This window comes from Ranitomeya variabilis, chromosome 5 (assembly GCF_051348905.1).
Source record: "Ranitomeya variabilis isolate aRanVar5 chromosome 5, aRanVar5.hap1, whole genome shotgun sequence".
NCBI classification, from domain to species: Eukaryota; Metazoa; Chordata; class Amphibia; order Anura; family Dendrobatidae; genus Ranitomeya; species Ranitomeya variabilis.
Window position 1 is genome coordinate 329,221,108 of NC_135236.1, and position 18,097 is coordinate 329,239,204.

Below are 18,097 nucleotides of genomic sequence, written 5' to 3' on the forward strand. Positions count from 1 at the left end.
GTGGGAGCACCCATACTGAGTGGAGTAATGTGGCGAACCCAATATTGAGTGAAGGACTGTGGGGGACCCCATACTGGGTGGGGGTGGATTGTAGGGGACCTCATACTGAATGGAGGCCTGTGGAAGCCATTATTCTGAGTGCAGGACTGTTTGGGCCATCATACTGAGCGGAGGTGGGTTGTGTGGAGGTCATCATACTGAGTGGAGTGGCTGTTAGGGTTCCATACTGAGTGGGAGGCTGTGGAAGCCATCATACCGATTGGAGAGCTATCGGACACATCATATTGCGTGATGTGCTATGGAGGATTAATTCTGAGAGGATTTTATTTTACAAGGGGGAATATAGTATTTTCAAAAGGGGTTGTTCTAGTAGTTGACAGTCTCGTTAAATATGAAACTGAAATAGTGATATTTAGATTTTTTTTAGCAATGTCCATGGTTTACCTAGAAAAAAAGACCTATCATAGGCAAGAATTTTGTAGAAAAATATAACTGTATTTATCACTGTCTGATTAATAGTCCAAATCTTCATCTGATCATATTGCTCAATGCTCAAGCTGTCATATTGAAGACAAGCCTCTGGGTGGGGCTGATGTTTCAATACAAAATCTTACTTATGCAGTAATAATTATAACGGCTTCACATTCATTCACATCATTCATAGCTCCAAAAAGTTAATCTCTCCCATATGTAGAATAATGGGTTGCCAAATTAAATCTTTATTTGTTTCTGGACATCTTTTAAGAAAATTACGGACAACCAACATTTTTTAGGAACACACTGGAAAAATAAATCACTAAGATTCTAAGTGGTATACAGAATTTCTACAGTCCATAATTTTGATATGAAGATGTTGGCAGATTTAATTTTGAACTGTAAAAATTATAATTACAGTCATAATAATTAGGGATGAGCAATCATGCTCGGTTATACTCGGTTAACACTCGAGTATCAAGGTGTTCGGGTGTGCTCGTTACTTAGCGAGCAATGTGTAATGCTTGAGTGAAAATTCGAATCCCTGCCCCGCATCTTTAGCGCCTATTATGCAGCCAATAAGTATACAGTGATTGCATGTCAGTCACTGTAATACCGTAGCCATCTTGGTTGTGACACTACTGTGATTGGCTGGCCATGTGACATCATCAGAGCTCTGTGATGCTTCGTATTGGAGGGAAAGAGTGCTTCTAGACATGTGTGCACAGTATAATGAATCAGAGGAGAGTCCTGTAGTGTTGATACTGGTACTGAAGCTGAGAAATCATACTATCAGCTGTTCTAAGGGATCATAGACACCGGTACAGTTCAAAACAATGATGGAGGAGGTTCCATGCACTGACAATTGGCCATCAAATGCGTCAAAACAACCCTCCAACCTCCTTCAAAAATACCACATTCGCCATATCATGTCGAAGCTCAAGTCAATCGAGGGTCAACCCCCTGACTGGTTATGGCTTGAATTCCTGGTTAGGTTGAAATGGCCAATTACCAGATTAGTTTCTAAACTATATGCAAATCTCTTTAAGACCCCAAACCTATTTAAACCTCTTTATCTCTCTTCCTGGGAGACAGAACTAAAAATCACACTTTCCCCCCGGGAAACTCAACTAGTACTCGCTAACTCCCATGGTTTCTCTAGATGTATTCTACTTCAAGAGAACGCGTTTAAAATTCTTTCTAGGTGGTACAGAACCCCAGAGCGACCTTTTCACCTAGGGTTAACGGACTCTCCGCTGTGCTGGAGATGTTCCCAATCTATAGGGACTCTTCTACATATCTTTTGGTTATGCCCGGGACTATCACAATTCTGGTCCGGCATAAATAAATCTTTACAAAGTATGGGTCTAATGTCGCGCGATCTGACTCCCCAGGAGGTAGTACTCTCTCTCCCTTCCTCAACTTTTAAACCAGGGAAGCATGGGCTGCTTCCCATCCTAGTTGCAGCCGCCAAACATTTGATTTCTTCCCACTGGAGACAAGTAACTCCCCCAACGCTGAAAGAATGGACTTCAAAGGTTCAGGACCTATTTCGCTTGGAGGAACTTTCTAGTTGGGAAACTCGCTCCCACGAGAGATTCCAAAACTCTTGGCTTCCCTGGATTAAATTTTCATCCCATTCTGATGGTCTTAGCCGCCCCTCTACCTGAATTCCATCTCTACCTACGACACGCTATGCTAGGTGCGACTTCCGTTTCCCCCCCCCCTCCTCCTTCCAAGGTTTTACGATGCGATGCCGTGACCGTGCCCACCATTTTCGGTTGACTTGCCTTGCCACTTTGTCTCACCTATCTTCTAAATGAGTCTTTTTGTCCTTCCTCACTTCCGGTAATGAATAAATTGCTTAAAGTCGGGTCCTACCGTCACACCCTGTGGCCTTCACTCATTTTACAAGCTGATTATTTCGTTTTTTAGGCTACTTTCTTTAGGCCTGAACTAGTTTGTTCATGTTTTATGCTCACTTGTCTTTTTTCAGTTATACTTGCATTGATTTCCTGTATCCTCTAGTGCATTTCAGGCTCACCTGAATCAATATATACTTGAGATCTTCCTGTGAGCATTTATGTTCTGATATTTGTCTTTGTATTATGAAAACGTAAATAAAGAATTAAAAAAAAAAAAAAAAAACAATGATGGAGGAGAGAGCGTCAGCTTACGCTCCCTCTCCCATCATTCCCCTCTGACACTGCGGGTGCACGATGATGTCATATCATCACACACCCACTGTGTGCCAGGCCTGGGCAGTGCAACCACTGAGACCAGAGCCGAGAGCAGTGCGGGGCACAAGGAGAGGTGAGGATGGTGTGTTTTTTTTTTTAATATATCCGTGAGTACTGGCCTGTGGTGCTATTGGGGGGGGCACTACATTATATTCTATGGAAGAAGATGTGTTATATACTATGGGGGGCACAGTACATTCTATGGAGGAGGCTGTGTTGTATACTGTGACGGCACATTATATTATATGGAGGAGGCTGTGTTATGTACTATGGGGGCACATTCTATTCTATGGAGGAGGCTGTGTTATACACTATGGGGGGGCACATTCTATTCTATGGAGGATGCTGTGTTATATACTATGGGGTGCACATTCTATTCTATGGAGGAGGCTGTGTTATATACTATGGGGGGCACATTCTATTCTATGGAGGAGGCTGTGTTATATACTATGGGAGGGCACATTATATTCTATGGAGGAGGCTGTGTTATATACTATGGGGGGCACATTATATTCTATGGAGGAGGCTGTGTTATATACTATGGGGAGCATATTATATTCTATGGAGGAGGCTGTGTTATATACTATGGAGGCACATTATACTGTATGGAGGAGGCTGTGATATATACTATGGGGGCACATTATATTCTATGGAGGAGACTGTGTTATATACTATCGGGGGGCACATTATATTCTATGGAGGAGACTGTGTGATATAATATAGGGGGTACATTATACATTATTTTCTATGTGGGAGGCTTTGTTAAATACTATGGGGGCACATTACATTCTATAGAGGAGGCTGTATTATATACTATGGGTGGCACATTATATTCTATGGAGGAGGCTGTGTGATATTTTATGGGGGCACATTATATTCTATGGAGGAGGCTGTGTTATATACTATGGGGGTACATTATATTCTATGGAGGGGGCTGTGTTATATACTATGGGGGTACATCATATTCTATGGGGGAGGCTGTGTTATATACTATGGGGGGTACAGTATACATTATATTCTATGGGGAGGCTGCGTTATGTACTATGGGGGTACATTATAAGTTATATTCTATGAGGGAGGCTGTGTTATATACTATGCTGGTACATTATATTCTATGGGGAGGCTGTATTATATTCTATGGGGGTACATTATATTCTATGGAAGCTGTATTATATTTTATGGGGGGCTGTATTCTATGGGTGGGCTGTATTATATTCTATGGGGGCTTCATTATATTCTATGGGGGATGCATTATACTCTATGAGGAGGGCTACATTTTTTTCTATGGAGGGGCTACATTATACTATATAAGGGGGCTGCATTATATTCTATGGAGTGGCTGCATTATATTCTGTGGGGGGCTGTATTACACTCCATGAGAGAGCTACCATATATTCTATGGAGGTTCTGTATTATACTATATGAGGGGGCTGCATTATATTCTATGGGGGGTTACATTATATTGTATGGCGGGGCTGCATTATACTCTCGGGTGGCTGCATTATACTCTGTGGGGTGGCTGCATTATACTCTGTTGGGTGGCTGCATTATACTCTGGGGTGGCTGCATTATACTCTGTGGGGTGGCTGCATTATGCTCTATGAGGTGGCTGCATTATACTATATGTGGGCTGCATTATACTGTATTGAGGACTATGAGGAATACATTATGCTATATGAAGAACTATGGGGTGCATTATACTATGGGAAGTGAATTGTACGACATGGATGACTATGGCGGTGCATTATACTATATGGAGCACTACGAGTAGTGTATTATACTATATGGAGGACTGAGTGTATTTTAATATATGGAGCAATCCAAAAACAAGAAGACTAACACAAGAGCAGGGATCACCTTATAACAAAGTAACAAAATATTTTTATTGCACACCAAAACCTACAACATGGACATATAAAAACAATTAAAAAACATTAATGCTGCTCAGTGTGATTATAACCAAACAGGTACATCATACAGCTACATAATACCAAATATTCAGAAAAATATATGTGTATATAGGACCATGGGGTACAGAAGATTGAGTACAGCGTGATGGAGAAATTCAAAATATAATTTCTTTCAAACAACGATTGCAGTATAGTTGATGATTGGCACCAAATATCGGAGAGAGATTTATAACCATAAATTATTAATTAGTAATTAAACAGGGAAAATATATCATATACAGCATACCAATAATGGGTTAAATGCCCATTTGGAAAAATATCCGTTACACAACCTCTGAAAAACAATTCCTCCTAAGGTTACCATGGAGCCAATCATACACCAACAATAATACATTACCATTCATACCGCAGATACAGCATACTCAAGAGGGACCCCCTGCCTCATTAATTCTCAAGACAGTGAAAAAGCCATAAAGATACCCTGTTTGCCCGACGCGTATCGTCACAAACGTGACTTTATCAGGGGCAGATAGGAAATGAAGTAGGTTGCAGTGAGGCTTAGGACTACTCAAAAAGAAGATTAGAAACAGGAATCAAAAATCAAATTTGTGTACATATAATCCCTTTAAAACTTTACTTTTAATTATTAAATATAAAACCCAAACCCAGTATATTGATATAATGTCACCAAACTTATTGGCCTATTTGGGTCCTACGCTGCACCTATTGCTCACGCCTACCTGCCTGTGGAGGTTGGCACCCTAAGAGACGATTTTTTGGCGCCCCCACTCACCGTAGGCTCTCCCTCTCTCCCCTACAATGTCCCCTATTCAATGAAGGTGGGAAAACAATATAGCTGAGAGCAGTGGTGAAAAAAGATATACTTAAATAATGATGATAATTTAGACCCAAATAGATACCTCCAAAAAATGTTTCAACATAGCCATCACACCGCATATGATACAAATATACAGTCCCCTATATTGTCACATGATGCTCCATATAAACAAACACCGCTGTCATGGTCAATACCAACCAAAAAGCATATCATGGCTCTATGGTTAGACAGTAATGAAAAAAGGCACACATCTGACAGATATAATATATAGGGTAACTTAGCGTGCGTGGATGTCGCCCCGACGCGTTTCCCCGTTGTCACGGTTCATCAGGAGGAGATAGTAATCATGATGCCGGATGCTCTATGAATAAGTGGCATAAGCCGGCGGTGACAGCATGGAAACTAAAATAGCCTCCATACTCCGCACCCCTAGATAGGCCACGCCCCCTTAGGGATACGGAATCCCGACCGGGTCAAAAAGATGTTGCATTTCCCATAACCATTATGAATCAAAATGCCCCCATTTCTGGAGTCCTATATAGATAATACCCAAATTGTGCTGTAAACCACTTTTAAATCATAATTTGTAGTACATAGTACCTTTTGATGCGTCCAAGGTCTACCGCGCATGTCTGACTACGATACAACAGTTATGACACACTAACAAATCATGGCGGTCTGCGTGTCACCTGGAGTCTGCGCAGTATAAATCTTCAGTGCGTCATCAGGATAACATACGGTACCCAATGCGCATGCCCGGAGTGCATCTCTTACCGTATATCACATAAAAAATGTGCAGACTGGTTTACTGCATATGCTATAGCCCGGATACAGCCGTATATCACATAAAAGATGTGCAGACTGGCTCACTGCATATGCTATAGCCCGGATACAACCTTACGGACAAATAATAAGTTGTCAGTGAACTTGCCTTTCACCTCATGGACCAAATATGGTTCAATAATGATCTTCCGGGTAAAATAATCTTCACAGCAAGATAAAACTGCCAGTGACTTACTTCTACACAGTGGGCATATCGGACACCTAAAAGGGGCAGTATCTATTGAAATACGACAAAAACAGCAACACCCTTACATATATTAAGGAAATAAATATAAATAAACAAATACAGCAATATCAGATGGCCTTCTTCAAATGAAGAGCATGTTCAAACATGCAAGGATATGCAGTCATTACGGCAAATTCCCTTTATCCTAATATATAAAATGGCGAATCGGACATCCCAAGTGTCAGCCACCAAAGTATGGAGAGATGACTTAAAATACCACCAATATTTATAAGAAACATGTAAAGGAGAGGTTCTCATTTAGGCCCCCCGGAGACAACGATTGCATTCTAAAAATCCATTCAGTTTCTCGTTTCTGTATGATCTTATCAAGATCACCTCCTCTGATCCTAGGCCGAATCAACTCTATCATACTAAACGTAATATCCTTGGTGTTCCCCCCATGATATTTATTCATATGTCGGGCCACCGGTGTATCACGCTTGTGCCTTATATCGCCTAGATGTTCACCCACCCTAACCCTGAGCTCCCTCAGAGTCTTGCCAATGTAATCCATTGGACACACACAAGTAGCTTTATACACCAATCCAGTAGATTTACAATTACCAAAATCTCTTATTACAAAAGTCCTGCCATTGGTCGCACTTTTGAAATTCTTCCCTTGGGCCATATAGTCACATTTTGTGCAATTCCCACATCTGAAGAAGCCCACAGGTCTCCTCTCCAGCCATGTCCCTGGTTTTGCTGGTCTCTGATATAGACTATGCACCAATCGGTCCCCTATCGATCTTCCCCTTCTGTATGTAATATTCGGTTTGGGAGATATGTATTTACCCAAATTAGGGTCAGCCAGGAGAATTCCCCAGTGTTTTTTCAAAACCTGATAGACCCTCTCTGACTGTCCATCGAAGGTGCCAATTAGTCTTACTATATCATTTTCTTGATGGCTCAGGGTATCTTTGGGTCTGAGTAGGGACTGCCTATCCATCCTCAGAGTTTCATACAAGGGGCCATCCAGTATTTCACACGGATAGTCCCTTGCCCTGAAACGTTGATAAAGGTCCCTTGCTTGTCTCTTAAATGTGCCCTCATCTGTGCAGTTTCTTTTTATACGCATGAATTGTCCCTTTGGTATCCCCCTCTTCAGGGGGACTGGATGGTGACTTGTCCATCTTAATAAGCTATTTGTGGAGGTGGGTTTCCAATATGTACAGGTACTGATGCTACCATCCGCTTCCTTAGAGATGGTCAAGTCCAAAAAATTAATGGTCCTCACATGGTACTCGTGCGTAAAGAATAGCCCGATGCTATTGACATTAATGGTTTCCACAAAACGGCGGAGCTCCGCCTCTGGGCCAGACCAAAACACCAAGATGTCATCGATGTATCTGGCCCAGAGGCTGATATATGGACTCCACCAGGCTTCCCCCTCTACAAAAATTTGGGTTTCCTCCCACCAGCCCAGGAAGATGTTAGCATACGTGGGGAAACAGGGGCTCCCCATCGCAGTACCCCTGAGCTGGTGGAAGTACTTCCCATCGAAGAGGAAGTAATTGTGAGTCAAGCAGAATTGTAGAAGTTCCTCAACGAAAAGGTTATGTTCTCGACACTCAATCACTCTCGTCTGTAGATAGTAGAAAATGGCCTCCATCCCGCACTCATGCGGAATGCTGCTGTAAAGAGCCTCTACATCTATTGATACCAGTAGAGTGTCTACTCCTACCACAATCCCTTCCAGTTGGTTGAGTAGATGTGATGTATCACGTACATATGAAGGTAAAGAGGTAACAAAATGCCTCAGGACCTTATCCAGATATATCCCACTGTTTTGTGTCAGTGAATCGATTCCTGACACAATTGGACGGCCTTTAAGGGGACATAGGCCCTTGTGCACCTTGGGTAGAGCATAAAAAGTAGGCCTAACCGGATTCTTGGGTGATAGGAACTGCCACTCATTTTTGGACAGTAGGCCCCCTTCCTTGGCTCTATCCAAGATGTCCAATAGTTCTCTGCTATAATCAAGGGTTGGGTCATACCCCAGCACCTCATATGTATCTGGTTCATCAAGCAAAGAATGACACATTTTTAAATATATACATTGGTCCATGAGCACCAGATTCCCGCCCTTGTCTGAGGCTTTAATAATAAGTTCTTTATTTTTCTCCAAGGCCTCCAGAGCACTCTGTTCCTCCTTAGAAAGGTTCGAGCACCCATGTTGATTAGTGCGTGATATTTTACATAGATCGGCCTCCACCATTTTCATAAAGATGTCCACACTTGTGACCTCCGTCATGGGCGGCATTCTGGTGCTCCTATTCCTGAGATCCGTAAAGGGTCCCTTACCTCTTTCTTGTTCATTTTCCCTTAGAAGATCAGTTAAAGTACGTAACCCATCAATATCCTCCTCTGATAGATACATGCTCTTCATTTGAAGAAGGCCATCTGATATTGCTGTATTTGTTTATTTATATTTATTTTCTTAATATATGTAAGGGTGTTGCTGTTTTTGTCGTATTTCAATAGATACTGCCCCTTTTAGGTGTCCGATATGCCCACTGTGTAGAAGTAAGTCACTGGCAGTTTTATCTTGCTGTGAAGATTATTTTACCCGGAAGATCATTATTGAACCATATTTGGTCCATGAGGTGAAAGGCAAGTTCACTGACAACTTATTATTTGTCCGTAAGGTTGTATCCGGGCTATAGCATATGCAGTGAGCCAGTCTGCACATCTTTTATGTGATATACGGCTGTATCCGGGCTATAGCATATGCAGTAAACCAGTCTGCACATTTTTTATGTGATATACGGTAAGAGATGCACTCCGGGCATGCGCATTGGGTACCGTATGTTATCCTGATGACGCACTGAAGATTTATACTGCGCAGACTCCAGGTGACACGCAGACCGCCATGATTTGTTAGTGTGTCATAACTGTTGTATCGTAGTCAGACATGCGCGGTAGACCTTGGACACATCAAAAGGTACTATGTACTACAAATTATGATTTAAAAGTGGTTTACAGCACAATTTGGGTATTATCTATATAGGACTCCAGAAATGGGGGCATTTTGATTCATAATGGTTATGGGAAATGCAACATCTTTTTGACCCGGTCGGGATTCCGTATCCCTAAGGGGGCGTGGCCTATCTAGGGGTGCGGAGTATGGAGGCTATTTTAGTTTCCATGCTGTCACCGCCGGCTTATGCCACTTATTCATAGAGCATCCGGCATCATGATTACTATCTCCTCCTGATGAACCGTGACAACGGGGAAACGCGTCGGGGCGACATCCACACACGCTAAGTTACCCTATATATTATATCTGTCAGATGTGTGCCTTTTTTCATTACTGTCTAGCCATAGAGCCATGATATGCTTTTTGGTTGGTATTGACCATGACAGCGGTGTTTGTTTATATGGAGCATCATGTGACAATATAGGGGACTGTATATTTGTATCATATGCGGTGTGATGGCTATGTTGAAACATTTTTTGGAGGTATCTGTTTGGGTCTAAATTATCATCATTATTTAAGTATATCTTTTTTCACCACTGCTCTCAGCTATATTGTTTTCCCACCTTCATTGAATAGGGGACATTGTAGGGGAGAGAGGGAGAGCCTACGGTGAGTGGGGGCGCCAAAAAATCATCTCTTAGGGTGCCAACCTCCACAGGCAGGTAGGCGTGAGCAATAGGTGCAGCGTAGGACCCAAATAGGCCAATAAGTTTGGTGACATTATATCAATATACTGGGTTTGGGTTTTATATTTAATAATTAAAAGTAAAGTTTTAAAGGGATTATATGTACACAAATGCAGTGAGGCTTACCCATATATATCCTTAGTCTAATTGCAAAAGTACAACAGCTGCTGCATATCCCACTCGGAGCGCTCGTGTACACAATGCAATGTGATAGAAACCCAGAAATGAAGCAGGGATAGGTCGTGGTCAAACTGTGCAAGCGTCTATGTTACCAATATATGGAGGGCTATGAGGAGTGTATTATACTATATTGAGGACTGAGGAGTGTATTATACTATATGAAGGACTGAGGAGTGTATTTTAATATATGGAGGACTATGAGGAGTGTATTATACTATATGGAGGACTGAGTAGTGTATTATACTATATGGAGGAAGGAGGAGTGTGTTATACTATGTGGAGGACTGAGGAGTATATTTTGGTATATGGAGGACTATGAGGAGTGTATTATACTATATGGAGGACTGAGTAATGTATTATACTATATGGAGGACTTTGGGAATTGTATAATACTATATGGAGGACTGAGGAGTGTATTTTAATATATGGAGGACTATAGGGAGTGTATTATACTATATGAAGGACTATAGGGAGTGTATTATGCTATATGGAGGACCATGGGGAGTGTATTATACTATATGGAGGACTATGGGGCACATTTTAATATATGGAGGATGATAGGGTGTATTATACTGAACAAGCAAAATGCTGCACATTCATCGAGTGATTAGATTGTTTATGCCAGAACAAAAATCATTGTTCTCAGCAGCAAATCGCCCCGTGTAAACTGTAGATGTGCTGCTGATAACTGTATAGGGACAGATTGATCTAATAGTGATTGTTCTGTTCCCATCATTCTTTCTCAGTTGGTGTAAAGAGGCCGGGAAACAAGCGTCGAATGACTTCAGTATTGTCGATCACACTCGTTTAGCAGCCTGAACTCAGGGCACGTAAATGCAATAGAAATGCTTCTGTGTGATGTGCAATATGTTAGCATTTGGAGCCCCATTTTAAACTTTTGCCTAGGGCCCCACTTTGCCTAAAACTGGCCCTGGTCGCAGGAGCAGGAAAAGTGACAGAATCCAGACTGTAGACAGGGAATAAGCCTATGCAGTCAATAGGCAAATATGTAGCTAATTATTTTTTGTGGCGGTTCAAAAATTTAATATAATTTGATCCATTAAGTATTACATCATTGAAACTTTTTCCTGGGCTACATTTCTTAGGCTAGTTTCACATTAGCGTTTAAATCTGCAGCGTTTAAAACGCATCGGCAAGTGGTGGAAAAAACACATATAAACGCGTAAAAGCGCGGCGTTTTTTAGACGCATGCGTTGTCGCATGCGGTTTAAAAAACGCCACGTTTGTACGAGTTTATATGCGTTTTTTCCTGCGTTTGCGTTTTTGGTGCGCATGATGAGAAATTTCACAAGAGAAAAATCAAGATAACCAGACACCGCCAATGGGACTACAGAGGGCGTGTATTATGGGCTCTCTATATATATATAGACCCTAGGGCTACTGAAATTTTAACAGTTTGCTACTGTATCCTGTGTCATGATGGATCTTTGCATGGAGAGCTTTTAGGCTGGTTTCACACTTGCGATTTTGTCCGCTGCGTTTTAGCGCTAAAAAACGCATGCGTTTTTTTTATACTTAACATTAAAAAACGCATGCATTTTTTAGCTTGCGTTTTGACGCGTTTTCGGCAACGCATGCGTTTTTTGACGCGTGCGTTCATTTGCAGAAATGCAACCTGTAGTAATTTCTAGCGGCGTTTTTTTGCCGCAAAAAAAAGCATGCGTTTATTCGCAGCAAAAAAATGCATTGCTGTTTATGTAAACGCATGCGTTTTTAAGCACATGCGTTTGCTTGCGATAAAAACGCATGCTTTTTTAAAGAAAAAACAAGAAAACCCTAACCCTAAACACAAGAAAAAACAAGAAAACCCTAACTCTAACCCTAACCCTAACCCTGACAAGCCACCCCCCACCATCAAGGTGATAAAGGGATCCAAACCCTAACCCTAACCCTACCCCTAACCCTAACCCTACCCCTAACCCTAACCCTAACCCTGACAAGCCACCCCCCACCATCAAGGTGATAAAGGGATCCAAACCCTACCCCTAACCCTATATGACAGTCAATACTCTACGGGTTTATATTTTTAGTACTCTATAGCAATACCGTATATCTTGGGGTGTCCACATTGAACAAAGCTTTTTATTAGAAGAATGTCCTGGTCACCAGGTCAACATAATAGCCAATTCCTATGGATCCCTAGGATCCCTAGGGTTAGGGTTAGGGTTAGGGTTTGGATGCCTTTATCACCTTGATGGTGGGGGTGGCTTGTCAGGGTTAGGGTTAGGGGTAGGGGTAGGGTTAGGGTTAGGATCCCTAGGGTTACTAGGGATCCTAACCCTAAACCCTAACCCTAGCTATTTCTGTTTATAGTGGGTTTTCTAGTTGATTTTGATGATTGGCAGCTGTCACACACTTCTCAGCATGCGTTTAAAAAATGCAAACGCAGGAAAAAACACATGTAAACGCCGCAAAACGCCGCATTTTTTTTTTCTGCATGAAAAAACGCATGCGTCTAAAAAATGCGGCGTTTTGCCGCGTTTACATGCGTTTTTTCACCACATGCGTTTTTTTTTTAAAACGCTGCAGATCAAAACGCAAGTGTGAAACCAGCCTTATTTCAACTTGGATTTAAGCTTCAAGCTGTTTCTTGCCTGTGCTTTTGCTTGGGAGTAAGACAGAAATCGCGAAAGATGGAGAAGGAGACAACGTAGGCGTTTTTGGAGGCACCCCATTATCGAACTACGTGAGAGCCGTGGAGGCTATCACACGCTGTATGGCGAGCTTAATGCCAACCCGGAGAAATTCCAGGAATACACAAGGATGTCGCAAGACTCGTTCCAGGATTTGCTTTCTCGTGTCCAAGGAGCCATATGGCGACAGGACACCCAGCTCCGTAGAGCGATTCCACCGGAGGAACGTCTGCTGGTTACATTAACGTACGTTCAAAATCTAAACCAATGACAGTCCAAATTTAGTGTTTTCTGACATGTATTTTTTGGGTATTTTCCTTTCTTTCTTTAGCGTAACTACACCATAAAAAGAATAGATTGTAATGTTTTTTGTGTTTGTTTTTCTTCCAGATTTCTTGCAACCGGAGAGAGTTTATCATCCCTCCACTTCCAATACCGGCTTGGAATATCCACCCTGTCCGGAATAGTTGTGGACACCTGCCGGGCTTTGCGGGATGAGTTTATACCCCTACCCACCTTGGACATGTGGCTTGAAATTGTGGAAAAATTCTGGAATGTGTGTGATTTCCCCAACTGTTTAGGAGCGGTGGATGGAAAGCACATCCGCATTATCAAACCTGCCAGAACAGGATCGGAGTACTTCAATTACAAAAAATATTTTTCTGTTGTGCTCATGGCAATAACCGATGCGAACTGTCGCTTCATCGCCGTGGACATTGGAGCTTTTGGCCGTGGCAACGATTCCCAGACTTTCAAGAACTTGGATATGGGCCGCCGTGTGTATGGCAACAATTTCAATTTTCCCCCGTCACAACCTCTCCCCAACACTCAAGGTCCACCGATGCCATTTGTTATGGTTGGGGATGAGGCCTTTCAGATGTGTGAAAACCTACTGAAGCCCTATTCCAGTCGGGACTTGAACCACACTAGAAGGATCTTTAACTACAGACTGACCAGGGCCCGAAGAACAGTAGAGTGTACCTTTGGCATTCTGGTCGCTAAATGGCGCATTCTTGCATCAGCCATAAATCTAAAAGTGGAAACAGTCGACGAGGTGGTCAAAGCCTGTGTGGTTCTGCACAATTATATAATGGCTAAGGAGCAACCCAACATTGAACTGGATGAACCAGTTACACACCCACTGCCCGATTTCCAGCATCACCCACTGCGGTCAACTGCAGCCGTTGGTCACATGCGGGACCAATTTGCTGCCTTTTTTGATTCAGATATTGGACGTGTGTCATGGCAGGACAATGTTGTGTAAATGTCCTGTTGTAATTACATCTGTACCAGTAATTTTCTACAATGATAATAATATTTCTCATTAATAAACTTTACTTTTGGTTGTGTTGACCGTGTCTCCTATCTTTTTCCTCTCCAAACCAAGGCTGTCCTAAAACTGGCAGTATTTGATCTGTATTTAATATCAGTTTTTGTAATCCAAAAACAAGAGTGGGTGATAAAAGCAGAGGTGCTAGTTATTATGTTAATATCATAATTTACCTCTAATTGTTCCACTCCTTGTTTTGGCTTACAAATACTGATATAAAACACTGGCCACATACTGCTAGTAATGGCAGCCATGTTGCTTTATTGGTAAGCTTGTTCACGTCATTGCATCATGATTCTCTTCTCCTGTATCCATTGGACACAAACTGAAGAGACAATCACTGTCACACTATCTATACTCATCAAGTCAGGTGTCAGAAATAATGAATTCATGATAAACATATACAGGCTCATGAATTCACTATTTCTGACACCTGTGCAGGTGAGCATAGATATGTAGTGTGTGACCACCATTGTCCCTCAATTTGTGTGTAATAGATTATGTATAATGAAGAGAAAATGGTGGTTATACAAGGCAGTTCTCTACTCAACAGGTCAGGTGTCATAACTAATGAGTTTATTGACACCTGACCTGTTCACTAGAGGTCTGCACTGTATTTCCACCATTTTCTCTTCAGACTGCCACACTAGGCACAGACAAAAAGTGATTATGGAGATACATGTAATATTTTTTGGCCCACCTCATATCTGTATACTAAAGACACACAAAGCTGCAGTCTTTTTATTTTTAACTACTGGAGATATGATGTGGCCCAAAAAGTAAGTGTGTGGCGAAGTTTCTTGGCGCACGGTGTATGTTGCCGGCGGCGGAAGACACAATAAACCAAACATAATTGTGGCAAATCAAACTTTTTTTATTTTGTAAACAACTCAAAAATTTATTTACTGCGCCGGCTTGGGGTAGAGTGATGTAAACGGGGGGTGTGAAGAACTGAGGCCTGGCTAACCGTGGACGACGCAGAAGTGGCAGGAGAAGGGGCAATGAAACTAGAAGGGTCTGGAAGTTCGGGGATGGGGCTTGACACATGAGAGGCTTGAGACGCACTGGAAGGGTGAGACAAACCTGACATTACAGACACATTGGGAGGTGAAGGGGGAGGAATGCTAAGAGTCCTCTGTTTTTTTTTTTTTTCTGTGTTTTTTTTTTGGTTTGCCTGGTTGTGGGAGGTCTTGGTGGGCTCATGTGGCGTGGTGGCGGGTGACCTGTCAGGGTCTGGCTGCACTGTGTCAGAGTCCATAGTGCTCGTAGATTGTGCAGCCATGCCAGAGTCCATAGTGCTCGTAGAGCATGCAGCCATGCCAGAGTCCATAGCGCTCGTAGAGCGTGCAGCCATGCCAGAGTCCATAGCGCTCGTAGAGCGTGCAGCCATGCCAGAGTCCATAGTGCTCGTAGAGCATGCTGCCATGCCAGAGTCCATAGCGCTTGTAGAGCGGAAGGCCATGCCAGGGTCCTGCTGCATCGTGGAGGTGGCAGTACGGAAGGCCATGCCAGGGTCCTGCTGCATCGTGGAGGTGGCGGTACGGAAGGCCGTGCCAGGGTCCTGCTGCATCGTGGTGGTGGCGGTACGGAAGTCCATGCCAGGGTCCTGCTGCATCGTGGAGGTGGTGGTACGGAAGGCCATGCCAGGGTCCTGCTGAATCGTGGAGGTGGCGGTACGGAAGGCCATGCCAGGGTCCTGCTGGATCGTGGTGTCAGTGGAGGAGGTCTAAGCAGGAGCAGCGGATGTCATGGTGGTGGCGGTGGGATGTCCAACTGCACTCGGCATGGTGGTGGTGCTGTAGTGGTGTCCGGCTGTGGAAGGAATTGAGGTGGCCGTGCAGTGGTATGCAGCAGAGGTCGGCATTGGGGATAAACGTGACAGTGAAGGCACAGGTGGATATGCCGCCACTGTCTGCTGGAAATACCAACTCTGCTGCATAGCCTGCACGTAAGCAGCATTGCAGGCCTGCATGACACTCAGCTGGAGATCAGGAGTAAGGTGTTCCGACATGCCCTGCTCAATTTGATTAAAAAAATGATGTGCTGGCCTCTGGAGGTCGGCTTTCACTTGATCAAGGCTTTTGCTGACCTCCTGGATACGTGCATTCAAGAGGTTATGTGAAACATCCATTCGGTCACCCAAAGCCTTGATTGCGTAGTGTAAAACCGAGCTCAAGTGCAAAAACTCGGGCATGAGTGACCTGTCCGAAGCCCTCTGCCGCTGCCGGGAGGAGCCCAAAAAAAGGGGGCAGTGGAAGAGGACTGCGAAAGGGGAATACCTGATGGACCAGCTCCCTGGTCTCCAGTTAGTGTGGAAGGCCCACTTGCTGCTGCGCTGCTGGATGGCTGGGACGGGTCCGTGGCTGTCGGATGAAGGACCACTCCAGAACCTGGGCCAACAGTAGTGCTGTATGTGCTGTGAAAAAAGGAAAAAGAAAATTACTATCAAAAATTTACCAGACGCAAAATCCTGTGGAATGTAAAAATACAGATTATGGCAATACAATACAACCTAATGCACGTGATAAATACTTACGTTCTCTGGGCAAGGACCGGTCTTAAAAATGACAGAACTCGATGGTATTTGTAGCGTCTGATCCTTGCTCCTGAACCACTGGGTACATGGCTCTCTTGACGCAGGTCCTTGTTGAAGCGGTCCTTCATCGAACGCCAATGTGTTTTGACTTTGGATACTGTTAAAAAAAAATTGTGGTCAGAAAAAGGACTTTTGGCCGTGCTCACACAACTGTGTGTGATGAGAGAAACTCCTGAGAGTTTCTTTCATCACACACAGTCGAGTGAGCACGGCCAAGGTCTCTGCTGCTTCACACTGCAGTGCAATACTTACCAAATGCAGTTCGGACCCGTGTCGGGGCGTTGTCCCAGCCATCCCACATCGCTTGGGCCACCTCATTCCATAACCGCCGGATCGTGATGTTGATCGAGTGCAGTGGATCCCGGGTGTCCCACAACGGGACTCGCTCCTGGACCAGGGTGATAAGGAGGTCATTCTCAATAAGATCATCCTCCCGTTGTGAAACCTAAAAATTAAAGAAAGTCATTACAGTTTGCTCAATTAAATAAAGAAAAGAAAGAAAAAAAGATGCTGACAAATGGCATGAATAGGAAAGTCAACATACAAAAGGATTCCAGAAGAAAAAAGTAAAGAAATACGAGTGGAAAGAAAGGCAGATTCAAGAATATTACACTGAGGACAGTCAGCCTTGTATACGTACCCGCTGCCGTCTTTCCACCGGACCTTGACTCCGCTGCTCCTGCCCTGTCTCTGCCACAGTAGAAGAGCTCTAAAAAAAAAGAAAAAATCAAATTGTCACATGTGTCGATGTGACAGTGAATACTTACCAATCTGAAGAGGCAAATACTCACCTCACTGACATGCTCCACTTCCGACTGTCCTGGACGAAACTCCTCACCAGATGAAGAATCCGAAGAAGACATTCTGATGCATGTAGAAAGAAAGAAATGGCAGAAATTAGGACATGTAGAGACAGAAAATAGAAAATAAAGGCATTGGCTAGGATATACTCACATTGTTCAGGGTCTTGTTTTCCTCCAAGATGTATCCTGTGTCTCGTCTGCTTCAGAGTCTGGTGAGAAGTGACCTGCAACTGTCCACACCCTCCCTTTATCACCTTGATGGTGGGGGGTGGCTTATCAGTGTCTAGACATGTTTTTCTCTATTGAAACGCATGCGTTCAAGAACGCAACCAAACGCATG